Genomic DNA, 13,969 nt, shown 5'->3' with positions numbered 1-13,969 from the left:
AATAAAATAAATAAGCGGTTAAGTTAAAAACATCTTATTCTAGCCTAAGTCTAAGAAAATAAATATCACTATCCTATGCATGTACTATGGTCTCGAGTTGCGATGTCGTCGTCAGTCGTACAGGAATTCCTTGCCTTAACTTGAAAAAAATATAGTAGCACATGGCTTGAGTATTTTAAGAAATACTCAGTATGTCATCCACTATTGAGGTTAAATGCAACAATCACATGCGAATGAGATGATGAAATCTATCTTTCAATCTGTCTTCCTACGGTGCTGTTCTAACGGATAATTTTGGACGTGTACCATATACTATACACACAACCCATATCGGGTATGGGCTCACCAGTCAGTTCGCACACCGTTGGGCCACCTTACTTGTCGGGCGAGCATACACTGGGACGCTCCCTAGGCCGAACACCCGGTTAGAACTAGTAACCGTCATAGCAACGCTATGAAAAACATAACGATCGTTGTCCTGCCATTGGATGTACGCGTCCGTACCCTCGTGATGGAATAGGGGTATCCCCCAATTCATGAGTACACATCATGCATGAGGTCCCAACATCTTTCCATTTTCATTATCATTTAATACAACCCCGCTAGCATTATGTACATATCATATCATTTTTCATATCGTTTCAGATATCGTTCATCATTCATATCATATCATTTCTCATTCTTCAGTTCTCAAATCATACATAATTCTAACGGGGTTATATTTCATGTCATTTATCGTGATTTCATGTCATTCATACATGTTGTATACACACAATTTAAGAGACCTAACATAACGTTCTATGCTTTTAACATAACATTTCATCATATACATATCATACCATGACATATTGGATCACAATGTATCATATCATATACAAGTCATAACGTAAACACTTCGTAGTCATATGTTCTCTAACTTATCATAGCCTTACCGTTCTTATACCTATCATAGTCATACCGTTATGTGAACATACCTTAGTCATATCATCACAAGAACGTATCCTAACGCTATTGTTCTATAAATCTATCACAAACTTATCCCTTTCTACCGGTAACCTAATCGTATTCTTTCATCAATCTCTCTTATCCATATCACTCTGGTATGTAACCTAACCTTAACGTTTCATGAACGTATTTTACTCCTATTGTTACATTTCATTTTGTGCATCCTTCTCGTATCCTATCTCAAACATATCATTAAACACATCGTACCATAATTATTATCATACAGTTCAAATATTATAACATATACATAACATATAAGAAGCATATCGATCCACAGACAATTCACACATATCAATATATATGACACGTGCAGAACCACGAGGCACGTGTCAACATCAAATATAACCATACCGAGAATAAGGTCACTTACCTGGCTAGCTTAAGTCGTTGTCACGAATATATCTTTAACGAAAGTTCGATTCCGTCCTTTGTAATCCGAGTCAACTTATATAAGCCCATGACATGAGTTTCAAGTTTGAACTCTACACACTTATTTCTCTAATTTACATTGGTCATTGTAAATTATATGACACGTCCTTTGTATTTTCTTTTCCCTCTATATTTAGTTTGTGGTTTTTAATTCTTTGATCTTATTTTCTTCCTATCTGTTGCATTTTAATTTTGTTCTCATATATTCCAAATTTCTACTAAATCTTGTTTCCAAATCATTTCTTATCTTAGTGTTCACAAATTTTGTTGACCATTCTATTTTTAATCTATTAATTTGGCTACGGATATAAATTTAATCTAATATATTTACTAGCATTCCTATAAATGATTGACATTGAGTTTCTAACTGAAAGCTAAACCATTTTAATAATTCCATGAAGATCTAACTTCCGTTCTTGAGCTTCTAGTATCCAAATTGTTTCAAATTTTCTTCCACAGACTCCTCTTATTGTGTCTAGTTTCTAGAACCATAAATTTTTTTCATGAGAACCAGCATGGAAGGAGGTTCAGATTTAGAAAAACAAAAGAAGAAGATGAAACGTATATTTCCACCATTTCTGTAACGACCCTAAATTTTCACACACTCATAGTCACTACTAACGTCTCATGCTTATCTATAATGCGGAAATATAACTCTTACATGAACATCATTTATAACGTAAACTTCAAAAACGCTTAAAACAACTTTTTCTCTGGAAAACACAGCCATGGTCTTACGTATGAGAACCTCCCCCGCTCACGCCCATCGCGTTTCGATCATGCCGCCCCGCATGCGTTAAATCCGATTTTGTGCGCATGGCATGTCGGGTGCGATCATACCAGCACTAATGCACCGGATCCCATCAGAACTCCGCAGTTAAGCGTGCTTGGGCGAGAGTAGTACTAAGATGGGTGACCACTTGGGAAGTCCTCGTGTTGCACCCCTTTTTTTCTTTCAATTTCTCCCAGTTCTTTTCTTCCTTTCTCTACAAATGAGAACCTCCCCCGCTCACGCCCATCGCGTTTCGATCATGCCGCCCCGCATGCGTTAAATCCGATTTTGTGCGCATGGCATGTTGGGTGCGATCATACCATCACTAATTTACCGGATCCCATCAGAACTCCGCAGTTAAGCGTGCTTGGGCGAGAGTAGTACTAAGGTGGGTGACCACTTGGGAAGTCCTCGTGTTGCATCCCTTTTTTTCTTTCAATTTCTCCGAGTTCTTTTCTTCCTTTCTCTACAAATGAGAACCTCCCCCGCTCACGCCCATCGCGTTTCGATCATGCCGCCCCGCATGCGTTAAATCCGATTTTGTGCGCATGGCATGTCGGGTGCGATCATACCAGCACTAATGCACCGGATCCCATCAGAACTCCGAAGTTAAGCGTGCTTGGGCGAGAGTAGTACTAAGATGGGTGACCACTTGGGAAGTCCTCGTGTTGCACCCCTTTTTTTCTTTCAATTTCTCCCAGTTCTTTTCTTCCTTTCTCTACAAATGAGAACCTCCCCCGTGACACAATCGCACTCTTAAAGGCAGCGGACTAGCGATTGTGCGGCACTCACTTTCCAACGACAAGTGAGCTGAGCCAATTTGTACTTGCGTCGCCTACGGCCAAGCGACGTATGATCGAGCCTCTAGCCTCGGTTTTAAAAGAAGGTTTTGGAAAACGAGGGTAGAGAGAGATTTTTGAAAGAGAGATTTTTGAAAGAGACGTTATATAAGCAAGCAAGAGAGAGATAACAACGGCTTAGCATATATAACCTTGGGTAGGGAGAAGTTGACAACTAGTCCTATCCCCCTATAGTACATTTTGAGACATTTCATGTCTGGCAGGCCTAGACATGATATTTTTGAGGCGTCATACGCCCTAGAACTATAGAAGTAAAAACACTAGAATGAAAAGACATGACAAGGGTTTGGCTTGCCATAGGCATGCGGCCATGGGCAACACGCCCTGGACGAGCATGACCGTGACATCCTCCCCCACTTAATTGGTTGACGACCCCGTCAACCGACTACTTTCAAACCTGGCGATGTGGGTGGCTGCGGATTTCAGGTCTTCGGCGCGTTCCCAGCTGGTTTCCTCTGTAGGGAGATTCTTCCATTTGACAAGGAATTCACGAATCGTCCGTACAGGTCGTCCTATCTTCCTAACCCTGTCGGCGAGGATCTCCTCTACTTCTTTTGTTTCTTTTTGCCTCAGATCGATGCTCGGTCTTGTGGTTGCATTTCGTTGGTCGTCTTCTGGGTCAGGGTGGTATGGCTTCAAGTTGCTCACATGAATTACTGGGTGGATTTTCATCCATGTGGGGAGTGCAACTCGGTAGGAGGTAGTCCCGATCTTTTTAAGGACTTCAACCGGGCCTTCATACTTGCGAACTAGTCTCTGGTCCTTTCGGTTGCGAAATCTGATCTGTTCTGGTTTCAGCTTGATGAGGACTTGATCTCCTGCTCGGAATTGACTGGGGCGACGCTTCTTGTCTGCCCACTTTTTCATATGCTTGGAAGCCTTTTCTAAATATGCCCGGGCTATATCTGTTGTCTGCTTCCATTCTCTTGTGAAGTTGTGAGCTTGAGGGTTTTTCCCTGCATAAGGATGATCGATAATGTGGGGTAAGGCCGGTTGTCTTCCACTTACAATTTCAAAGGGACTCTTTCCCGTAGACGAGCTGGTTTGACAATTGAAGCAAAATTGGGCGACATCTAACAGTTGTATCCAGTTCTTCTGGCGAGCGTCGACGAAGTGACGTAAGTATTCTTCGAGCAAGCAATTGAACCGTTCTGTCTGACCATCGGTTTGAGGGTGGTAACTCGAGGAGATGTTTAAGGTTGTTCCCAAGAAGGCGAATAACTCGGTCCAGAATGTCCCAATGAATCTGCCATCCCGATCACTGATGATGCTCGACGGAATACCCCATAACTTTACAATGTGTTTGAAAAATAGTTGAGCTGTGAGTTCGGCCGAGCATAATTTGGGAGTGGGGATGAACGTCGCATATTTTGAGAATCGGTCTACGATAACCAAGATAGCATCATAGTCCCCGACTTTTGGGAGGTGTGTTATGAAGTCCAGAGATACACTTTCCCAGGGTCGTGTCGGCACAGGTAGAGGTTCCAAGAGTCCTGAGACTTTGGCTTTCTCGACTTTGTCTTGTTGACAGATGAGGCACGTCTTGGTGTATTGCATGATGTCGTCTCGCATGTTTGGCCAGAAGTACCCTTTCTTTATTAGAGCGTATGTTCTTTGCCACCCGGGGTGTCCGGCCCATAAGGTATCATGACATTCCTGAATGAGCTTCTTCCTCAGTTCTCCCGTTCTTGGGACATACAACCTGTTTCCTTTTGTCATCAGAAGGTCTCCCTCAACCCAAAACTGTCGTGTTTTCCCAGCTTTAGCTAGTTCGACGACGGCTTTGGCCGATGGGTCTTTATGTAAATGTTCCTTGATGATGTCGCGCATCGATCCATCGATCTTACTTGAGTGAATATGGGCTAACATGCACAGGGCCGCATGTTCGCCCTTCCGACTCAGTGCATCGGCTGCTTGATTACTCTTCCCTGCTTTGTGTTCGAACTTGAAGTCGAATTCAGCCAACGACTCCTGCCACCGGGCTTGTTTTGCCGTCAATTTTGGTTGATCAAAGAAGTGGCAAATGGCGCTGTTATCCGTCTTCACTACGAACTGTGATCCCAAGAGATATTGTCTCCAGACTCGAAGGCAATGGACTACTGCCAGCATTTCTTTTTCGGAGACAGTGTATCTACGTTCGGCGTCATTGAGTTTTCGACTTTCGAAAGCGATGGGGTGGCCTTCTTGAATAAGGACCCCACCTAGGGCAAAGTCGGAAGCGTCTGTTTCTATTTCAAATGGCTTTGTAACATCTACCAATCCGAGGACAGGACCCCTCGTCATGGTTGTTTTCAGATCTTCAAAGGCCATTTGACAATCATCTGACCACGACCAAGTGTGGTCTTTCTTCAACAGCTCTGTCAATGGGGCGGCTCGTCGTGAAAACCCTTCGACGAACCGCCTATAGTAGTTGGCTAATCCTAAGAAGGACCGCAAATCGGATACGGAAGTAGGAACCTTCCATTCTTGGATAGCTTTTATCTTATCGCTATCCATACTAATCTGTCCACATCTGACGACATGTCCAAGGAAGTTGATGCATGTTTGTGCGAATGCACATTTCTCTTTCTTGACATACAGTTGGTTTTGTCGCAGCTTGTCGAACACCAGCTTCAAGTGCACTTTGTGTTCCTCTAGGGTTGTGCTGTAAACCACTATGTCGTCGAGGTATACTATGACAAACTGATCCAAGTATTCGTAGAAAACTTGGTTCATCAACGTGCAGAAAGTAGCTGGAGCGTTTGTCAAGCCAAAGGGCATTACTAGGAATTCGAAGGCCCCATATCTTGTTACGCACGTCGTCTTGGGCTCGTCCCCTTCGGCAATACGTACTTGGTAATACCCTGATCGTAAGTCCAACTTCGTGAAGTACTTGGCCCCGTGAAGTTGGTCGAACAAGTCGGATATTATCGGCAGTGGATATTTGTTGCGTACCGTCACCTTGTTTAAGGCTCTATAGTCTATACACAGACGCAACGTCCCATCCTTCTTCTTCTGGAACAGTACGGGGGCTCCATAGGGTGCCTTTGCCGGGCGGATGAATCCCGCCTTCAGCAACTCATCCAGTTGTTTCCTTAATTCGGCTAGCTCGGGCGGAGCCATCCGGTATGCGTTCTTCGCTGGCGGTTTAACTCCGGGGATGAGTTCGATTTCGTGATCAATGCCTCGACGAGGTGGTAATGTTTGGGGTAAGCTCTCTGGCATTATGTCAGCATAGTCGTTTAGTACCTCATTGATTTCATTTGGGACAGTTTCTTCGGTGGTTGTTACTTCCATCAATGGTATGGCCATAAATGTAGGTTCCTCTCGTGCGAGTCCCTTTTTCAATTGTATGGCCGAGATCATTCGAAGATTACCTGGTTGCTTGATGCTTGCAGGTATTACTGTGGGGTTGCGGTCAGTGATCACTAAGCACTTTGCCAGCGGCATTGGGATAACTTTGTGTTCTAGGAGGAACTCCATCCCAAGTACCACGTCAAAGTCGTCCATGCGAGCTACGACAAGATCTAGCTCTCCTGTCCAATCCCCTATTTTAAAGGGGACTCTTTTGGAAACTCCCACAATAGGCAAGGCCTCAGAGTTGACAGCTTTCATTTTTCCCGGGTCCCTTCCTATAGTGAGTCCTAATCTTCGGGCTTCTTGATCAGCGATAAAGTTGTGGGTCGCTCCTGAATCTATCAGAGTGCTCCTATTCGGTTGGAAATTTATTGTCGCATCTACGAACATGAGTCCTTTCTCTACTATCTCCTTCGGTTCGACCTTCCGTTGGAGAGCTGACAAGAATTTAAGTGCGCCCATTCGGGGATTGTCCTGATCTTCCTTCTTGTCAAGCATAGTCTCAACCTTTGCGTCATTGCTCTCTTGAATGGACACTTGGAGCGCAGTGAGAGAGGCCCGATGAGGACAGTAAGATACCTTGTGGGGACCTTTACAGAGCATGCATTGTAACGGCGTCGTCGGGTGGTTCCTTTGATGGTAAGGTCCTCGAGATGTCCCTGCTTGGTTATTCTGTGGAGGTCTATCCGTCCATCCGCTTGGTCTGTCGTTACCTCCGTTCGGCCTGTTGGGGCTTCCATTTCGATGACTTGGTGGTTTGTATGGCTTGCCACCAGTGTTTGGGGCTGGTGTTATTCTCCTTTGGGATCCCGCTTCGTTCCCATAGTCTAGGAGTCTCTCGGCACAGGCCATTGCGGCGGCTAGGGTTTGGACCTTGTTCTCGTGTAGCTTTGTTTTGGCCCACGGTTGCAACCCATTTATAAAGAAGAACACCTTGTCCTTCTCTGATGTGCCCCTGATATCGAGCATCAGGGTTGAGAACTGTCTGACATAGTCTCTTATGCTTCCAGTGTGTTTCAGGGCTACTAGCTTTTCCATTGCTAAATGTCCTGCGTTTTCGGGGAGGAACTGGTCCCTCAACTCTTTCTTAAGGTCCTCCCACGAGTCAATGGTGCACAATCCATCCTCGATGTCTTGCACCTTCGTACGCCACCACAGTTTGGCGTCGTCTGTGAGATACATCGAAGCTACGGTCACCTTCTTGTCGTCAGTACAAGCCGTTGTGGCTTTGAAGTACTGTTCGACATCAAAGATGAAGTTTTCTAACTCTTTGGCGTCCCGATTCCCTTTAAAGGCTCTAGGTTCTGGGAATCTTAGTTTGTTGGACCCTGTATTTGTTTGTCCAGCCGTGACGTTCTCCACGGCTTTCATGGTCACTTCAATTCGAGTGCCCATGGAGGCCATCCTTTCTTGAATGTCATCGATTGTTGTTCTGAACTCATCAGCTAGTCCATTGAACAAGCTCATCATTGTATTTTGTAGCACGTCGAACTCTTCGCCACGTCCCTCCTTGTGCGCGACAGAGCTATCCGGACTACGAGATGGTTTTGGGCTGCTCGTAGGAGCAACTCTTTCTTCGAGCGAGGTCACTCGAAACATCAATTCTGCGATTGGCAACCCATCCAAGCGGTTGCCCATTGCGTCGATTCCTACGACTTTCTCACTCAATTCGGTCACCCGTGCTTCCAGGAAGCGGAGGGTGTCAGGGACTTCTTTGAGGAACAGCATTTCCTCCTCTATTAGCGTAAGCCGATCGGCTTGTGCTTTGGGTGTCGACTTTGTCGTCGACATGGTTTCGGTCTTTAATGAGTCACGGAGCTAACAAAGCTCTGATACCACTTGACACAATCGCACTCTTAAGGGCAGCGGACTAGCGATTGTGCGGCACTCACTTTCCAACGACAAGTGAGCTGAGCCAATTTGTACTTGCGTCGCCTACGGCCAAGCGACGTATGATCGAGCCTCTAGCCTCGGTTTTAAAAGAAGGTTTTGGAAAACGAGGGTAGAGAGAGATTTTAGAAAGAGAGATTTTAGAAAGAGAGATTTTAGAAAGAGAGATTTTAGAAAGAGAGATTTTAGAAAGAGAGATTTTAGAAAGAGAGATTTTAGAAAGAGAGATTTTTGAAAGAGACGTTATATAAGCAAGCAAGAGAGAGATAACAACGGCTTAGCATATATAACCTTGGGTAGGGAGAAGTTGACAACTAGTCATATCCCCCTATAGTACATTTTGAGACATTTCATGTCTGACAGGCCTAGACATGATATTTTTGAGGCGTCATACGCCCTAGAACTATAGAAGTAAAAACACTAGAATGAAAAGACATGACAAGGGTTTGGCTTGCCATAGGCATGCGGCCATGGGCAACACGCCCTGGACGAGCATGACCGTGACACCCCGCTCACGCCCATCGCGTTTCGATCATGCCGCCCCGCATGCGTTAAATCCGATTTTGTGCGCATGACATGTCGGGTGCGATCATACCAGCACTAATGCACCGGATCCCATCAGAACTCTGCAGTTAAGTGTGCTTGGGCGAGAGTAGTATTAAGTTGGGTGACCACTTGGGAAGTCCTAGTGTTGCACCCCTTTTTTTCTTTCAATTTCTCCCAGTTCTTTTCTTCCTTTCTCTACAAATGAGAACCTCCCCCGCTCACGCCCATCGCGTTTCGATCATGCCGCCCCGCATGCGTTAAATCCGATTTTGTGTGCATGGCATGTCGGGTGCGATCATACCAGCACTAATGCACTGGATCCCATCAGAACTCCGCAGTTAAGCGTGCTTGGGCGAGAGTAGTACTAAGTTGGGTGACCACTTGGGAAGTCCTCGTGTTGCACCCCTTTTTTTCTTTCAATTTCTCCCAGTCCGAGTGAATAAGCAGGGCAAAGCTTGATTTTCGAGGCTGGGCTGACATCACATACACAAGTGCTCTGTAAACCGTGCAATAAGGGCCGTGCAATAAGGGCAGGCAGATCGGATCGAAGGATTGTTCATTGGGATTGGGCATGGACAATCATGACAAGTTAATTGTAAAATAACATAAAAATAAAATAATAAACAATCAAACAAATAAGGGACTATTATATTTTTTAGTAGAATTGCACATGCCCTAACTATGTATAAACACAATATTAAGAAGTAAAATTCTATATTGTTTTTTTTAAGATCTAAATATGATCTTTAGGAATAAAATGAGAACAAAGTCAAAAGGCCAAGGAGGGTGGAAATGACAATCAACAAATAAATGGAAAGATTGAAAAATATATAAATAATTAATCAATTCTAGGCATGAACTAAATGACCTTAATTAAAGTAAATTAAAAGTCTTAAAATACATTAATGAAATACAATAACTCTAAATTGTAATCCACCCAAAATTCAAAACATGAAACTTCATTTCTCTTCAATGTGGCATGAACTGAAATATCTTTTGATAATTTCAACAATATTTTCTTCAAATCTTCATTGAAGCATATTGTATGATTGATGTCTCTTGGTTCATATCACAAAGCAACTACCTTTTGTTTTGTTGATTGCTAGTAGATCGCACTGCCTGAGAGGAAGTAAATCACCCCACTGGTGCTCTTACGATCATCAACGTCACCGGTCATGTCACTATCGCTGTAGCCAACAAGCTCAAGCTTCTCCTTTCCTCTCCTGGTGCAGTATCTCACACCCCAGCCTCTGGTTCCAGCCACATAGTGCAGGATGCGCTTGACAACCACAAGAGGCTCCTCCCTAGGTTCTTCCATGAATCTACTTACGTATCCAACTAAGTAAGCAAGGTCAGGACGTGTGTTTATCAGATAGCGCAGGCTTTTGACAATGTTGCGGTAATTGGTGGCATTAATTGCCGTCATAGTGCCGGCCTTCCTTAGTTGGAGTCGGGCCCTCCATTGGAGTCTTTATAGGGTTACTGTCCACAAGCCCAGTTGTGTCCAACAGCTTCTTCGCATATGCACTTTAGCAGATGGTGATGCCGGTAGTACCCTGTTGCACTTCGATGTCGAGGTAGTAGCTGAGCATGCCAAGATCGCTCATCTTGAAGTTCTTTGACATCTCCCTCTTGAATCTTCCGAGGACTTCCATGTCGCCTCCAGTGATTATGAGGTCATCGACGTACACTGATAAGATAAGGAACCACTACAAGGGGAGTAAGATTCGGATTACCTTGTTGATCGAATATCTCAAGGCAAGAACATTGTTTGAAATTCAAATCACTCCACAAGCAAAATCGATCATGTCTAGCTTGAATGATTCTTGTTGATCAAATATCTCAAGGCAAGAACACTTGCTTGAGATTCGAATCACTCCACAAGCAAGATTAATCATGTCGAGCTTGAATGATTCTACATGCAACCTAAACTACATAGAATTGCAAAGAAACTTAGCCATTGGCTAAAGAAGAGGACAAATGCTTCTTTTTCTATATTTTCCAAGTCTCTTACCAATACAATATACATGGCTTTATATAGCCTAAAAAATGAAACTATTAAAGGCACTCCAAGAGTTGTAACCTTCATACTTTATGGCCATAATTAGCCATTATGTAAATGTAACCTAAAGTAAATAAAATGTCTTAAAATACAATAACTCTAAATTGTAACCCACCCAAAATTTATAACAATCAAACTTCATTCTTCTTCAATGTGGCATGAATTAAAACATCTTTTGATAATTTTGACAACATTTTCTTCACATCTTCATTGAAGTATATTGTATGATTGATGTTTTTTGGTTTATATCATACACTCTCACGATTAGTCGCTACTCGTCGTGGCCGGGCGTGTACATGTCATGCTCAGAGGCACAGCGCTTGAACTTTAGCGATAATAGGGTACTGTCGAGCTTCGTGTTTCAGGCTCGTGGTGCATGCCGAAGCCCATAGAGTGCCTTGTGCAGGCACAATACCTTGTCAGGGTTGTCGTTGTCCAGGAAGTTCGGTGGTTGTTGAACATAGTCAGTCTCCTTCAGCTCTCCGTTTAGGAACGCGGGTTTCACGTCGATGAGGTGGACTTCTCAGGAATGATGTGCCGCGATTGCCAGCAATAGGTGGGTAGATTCCAGCTTTGTCACTGGTGCGAATACCTCCTCAAAATCCACTCCTTGCTTCTAGACGTAGCCCTTCACCACCAGACTGACCTTGAGTTTCACAACTTCTCCCTTTTCGTTCGCATCAGTCTGAAGACCCATTTGAGCCCTATGACTTGGTGTCCCAGTGACATATCCTCTAGACTTTATGTCTGGTTCTCGGTGATGAATTTCATCTCCTTCTGCATTGCCTTCAGCTGGCACGGGTTCCTTTCTGCTTCAGCGAAGGTGTTCGGTTCATCTGCGTTGATGACATGCAGTTCGGCCACCTCTTGTTCCAGTTTGCGTGCTGCTAGTCTAGGGGCTTCACCTCCTCCCACTAGGTCGTCCATCCTCCAGTACCTGGCTACCAGATCTTCATCGTGATCGACATCCAGCGTCGAATCCACAGTCCGTGGTGTTGCAAATTCCACTGGTTCAAGGGGTGCAACTGCTGGCGGCTGTGACGGTTCCTGATGCTGTGCTCCTCCTTCTTCTGGCTCGATGACGAGGTACTCCACCGTGAATTGATTTGGGTTGTGGGCTGTCTCGATCACGTCGTTCCACTGCCTGAAGGTGCTTTCGTCGAAGATGACATCACGAGACACGTGGGCTCACCCCCCGCAGGATCATAGAGTCTGTACGCCTTGCTCCCAGGTTTGTAGCCGATGAAGACGACCTTCAACCCCTTTGGATCGAGCTTGACAAGGTTGGAACGCGCTACCTTCATGTATGCGACACATCCGAACACTCAAAAATGATGTACCACTGGCTTTCTATTGTACCAGGCCTCATGTGGCATCTTCCCGTCTAGGCTTCACATTAGCGACCGATTGAGAAGATAGACAGTCGTCATTACCGCCTCTCCCCAGAATCTTTCAGGCATCCCAGCCGTCATCAGCAAAGATCTTGTTGTTTTGCTAGAGGGAGTAGGGCATTGTTAGTCGCTGCTGCATGCCGAGCTCGTCGCAGTAGTTACTGAAGCTCGCTGAGGTGAATTCTCTACCTCAGTCCGTGCGTAGCATTCACATCTTCTTCCCACATTTGGCCTCCGCTAACGCTCGAATGCGCTTAATCGCCTATGTCGCCCCACTTTTCACTTACAGGAGGATCAGCCATATGAAGCGGCTTCTGTCATCGACTAGCAGGAGGAAGAGGGTCTTGCTGCCTAGGGCCGCCGGCTTGATGGGCCTGCAAATATCGCCGTGCACAAGCTCCAACAGCTCACCAGCACAGTAAGATGTCCGAGATGTCTTTATATAGTCTCAAAATGGAACTATTAAAGGCATTCCAAGAGTTGTAATATTCATACTTAATGAGCATAATTAACCATTGTGTAATTGTAACCTATAGTAAATAAAAAGTCTTAAAATACATAAATGAAATACAATAACTCTAAATTGTAATCTACTCAAAATTTATAACATAAAACTTCATTATTCTTCAATGTGGCATGAATTGAAATATCTTTTGATAATTTCAACAATATTTTCTTCACATCTTCATTGAAGCATCTTGGATGATTGATGTCTCTTGGTTCATATCACTCGGTCATATGGTTTGTTGCCCCTGTGTCGAGGACCCATCGTCGGTGCTCTTGGTGATGCTGTTGCCCCTGTGTTGAGGACCCGAGAGTGGTTATGCTGTTGGTGAGCCTGCAACTGCTCGATGTTTGATTCCCGCACTCGCTGCATACCAACCGAACGAGATTTGATTCCCTCCCAAGTCGATTGCGCGACGATGGGGCTGAACCGTGGCTTCTGGGCTGGATTGAGGTTTGGGCAGAAGGTAGAGGCCGAGGGGAAAGAAGTCGGGCTAGCTCACTCAGATTTTGGGTTCGGGTTGACCCGGATCTGTGGATCTTGTCTTCCTTACCAGCGACGTTGTTGACTTCTAGCAATAGTGAGGAAAACGTCGACGTGTAAAAATCGGCTGAAGGAAAACTTCTTCGAGGAAAAAAATAACGAAAAAAGAAAGGGAGAGAAATATTTGCTGAAGAACCGATGGTTATTATTTGATTTAGTTTCACGTATTTCAATAACAAACCTATCCTAGATTTAGCAGTAGTGGCATAAACCTTGCGCCCAAAAAATTGGTCAAAATGGCCAGCAAAAAATATGCTCTTCCATTAAACGGGGGGCGTTAATTCAGATGTTCAAAAGTAAAAAACAACTAACGAAATTTAAGGAATAAAAACATAGCTATTATCTAACAGGCGTTTTCGTTGCTAATATCGGTCCTCTTTCTTCCTTTTCCTCTTTATTTATCTTCTTTCTTTCTTTCCTCGAAGTTTAGTAGCCTAAAAGTTCCTAAAACCATAGATCTAAGAATGTTTACAATTTTTTGACCTCGGTTACCGACGATGGCTCTTACGAAAAAGTACAAAACATACCTTGAGTTATTGTGCTTTCGTTAGGGATTATTCTCATGGTGGTAACTGAGCGTTTGACGTCGATTTTCTGGTGGTTTTGGACTCGTCGAAGAAATTGAAAACT

The 13,969-nt window shown here is 44.2% G+C and overlaps 5 non-coding genes across 5 annotated transcripts; all 5 read left to right on the top strand.

Annotated features, from left to right (window-relative positions):
• Positions 1–2,260: 2,260 nt before the first annotated feature.
• LOC111474785 lies at positions 2,261–2,379 on the top strand. The gene has a single exon (XR_002716164.1). It is a non-coding gene; the product is annotated as a 5S ribosomal RNA (ribosomal RNA).
• Positions 2,380–2,512: 133 nt separating this feature from the next.
• LOC111474787 lies at positions 2,513–2,631 on the top strand. The gene has a single exon (XR_002716166.1). It is a non-coding gene; the product is annotated as a 5S ribosomal RNA (ribosomal RNA).
• Positions 2,632–2,764: 133 nt separating this feature from the next.
• Positions 2,765–2,883, top strand: LOC111474784. The gene has a single exon (XR_002716163.1). It is a non-coding gene; the product is annotated as a 5S ribosomal RNA (ribosomal RNA).
• A 5,990-nt stretch (positions 2,884–8,873) lies between these two features.
• Positions 8,874–8,992, top strand: LOC111474788. Its single transcript, XR_002716167.1, has one exon. It is a non-coding gene; the product is annotated as a 5S ribosomal RNA (ribosomal RNA).
• Positions 8,993–9,125: 133 nt separating this feature from the next.
• Positions 9,126–9,244, top strand: LOC111474786. The gene has a single exon (XR_002716165.1). It is a non-coding gene; the product is annotated as a 5S ribosomal RNA (ribosomal RNA).
• The last annotated feature ends 4,725 nt before the right edge of the window (positions 9,245–13,969 follow it).

The sequence above is a fragment of the Cucurbita maxima genome, unplaced genomic scaffold (assembly GCF_002738345.1).
Source record: "Cucurbita maxima cultivar Rimu unplaced genomic scaffold, Cmax_1.0 Cma_Scf00673, whole genome shotgun sequence".
NCBI classification, from domain to species: Eukaryota; Viridiplantae; Streptophyta; class Magnoliopsida; order Cucurbitales; family Cucurbitaceae; genus Cucurbita; species Cucurbita maxima.
The sequence above is the reverse complement of the archived record's forward strand: the minus strand, read 5'-3'. Positions and strand labels throughout refer to the sequence as shown.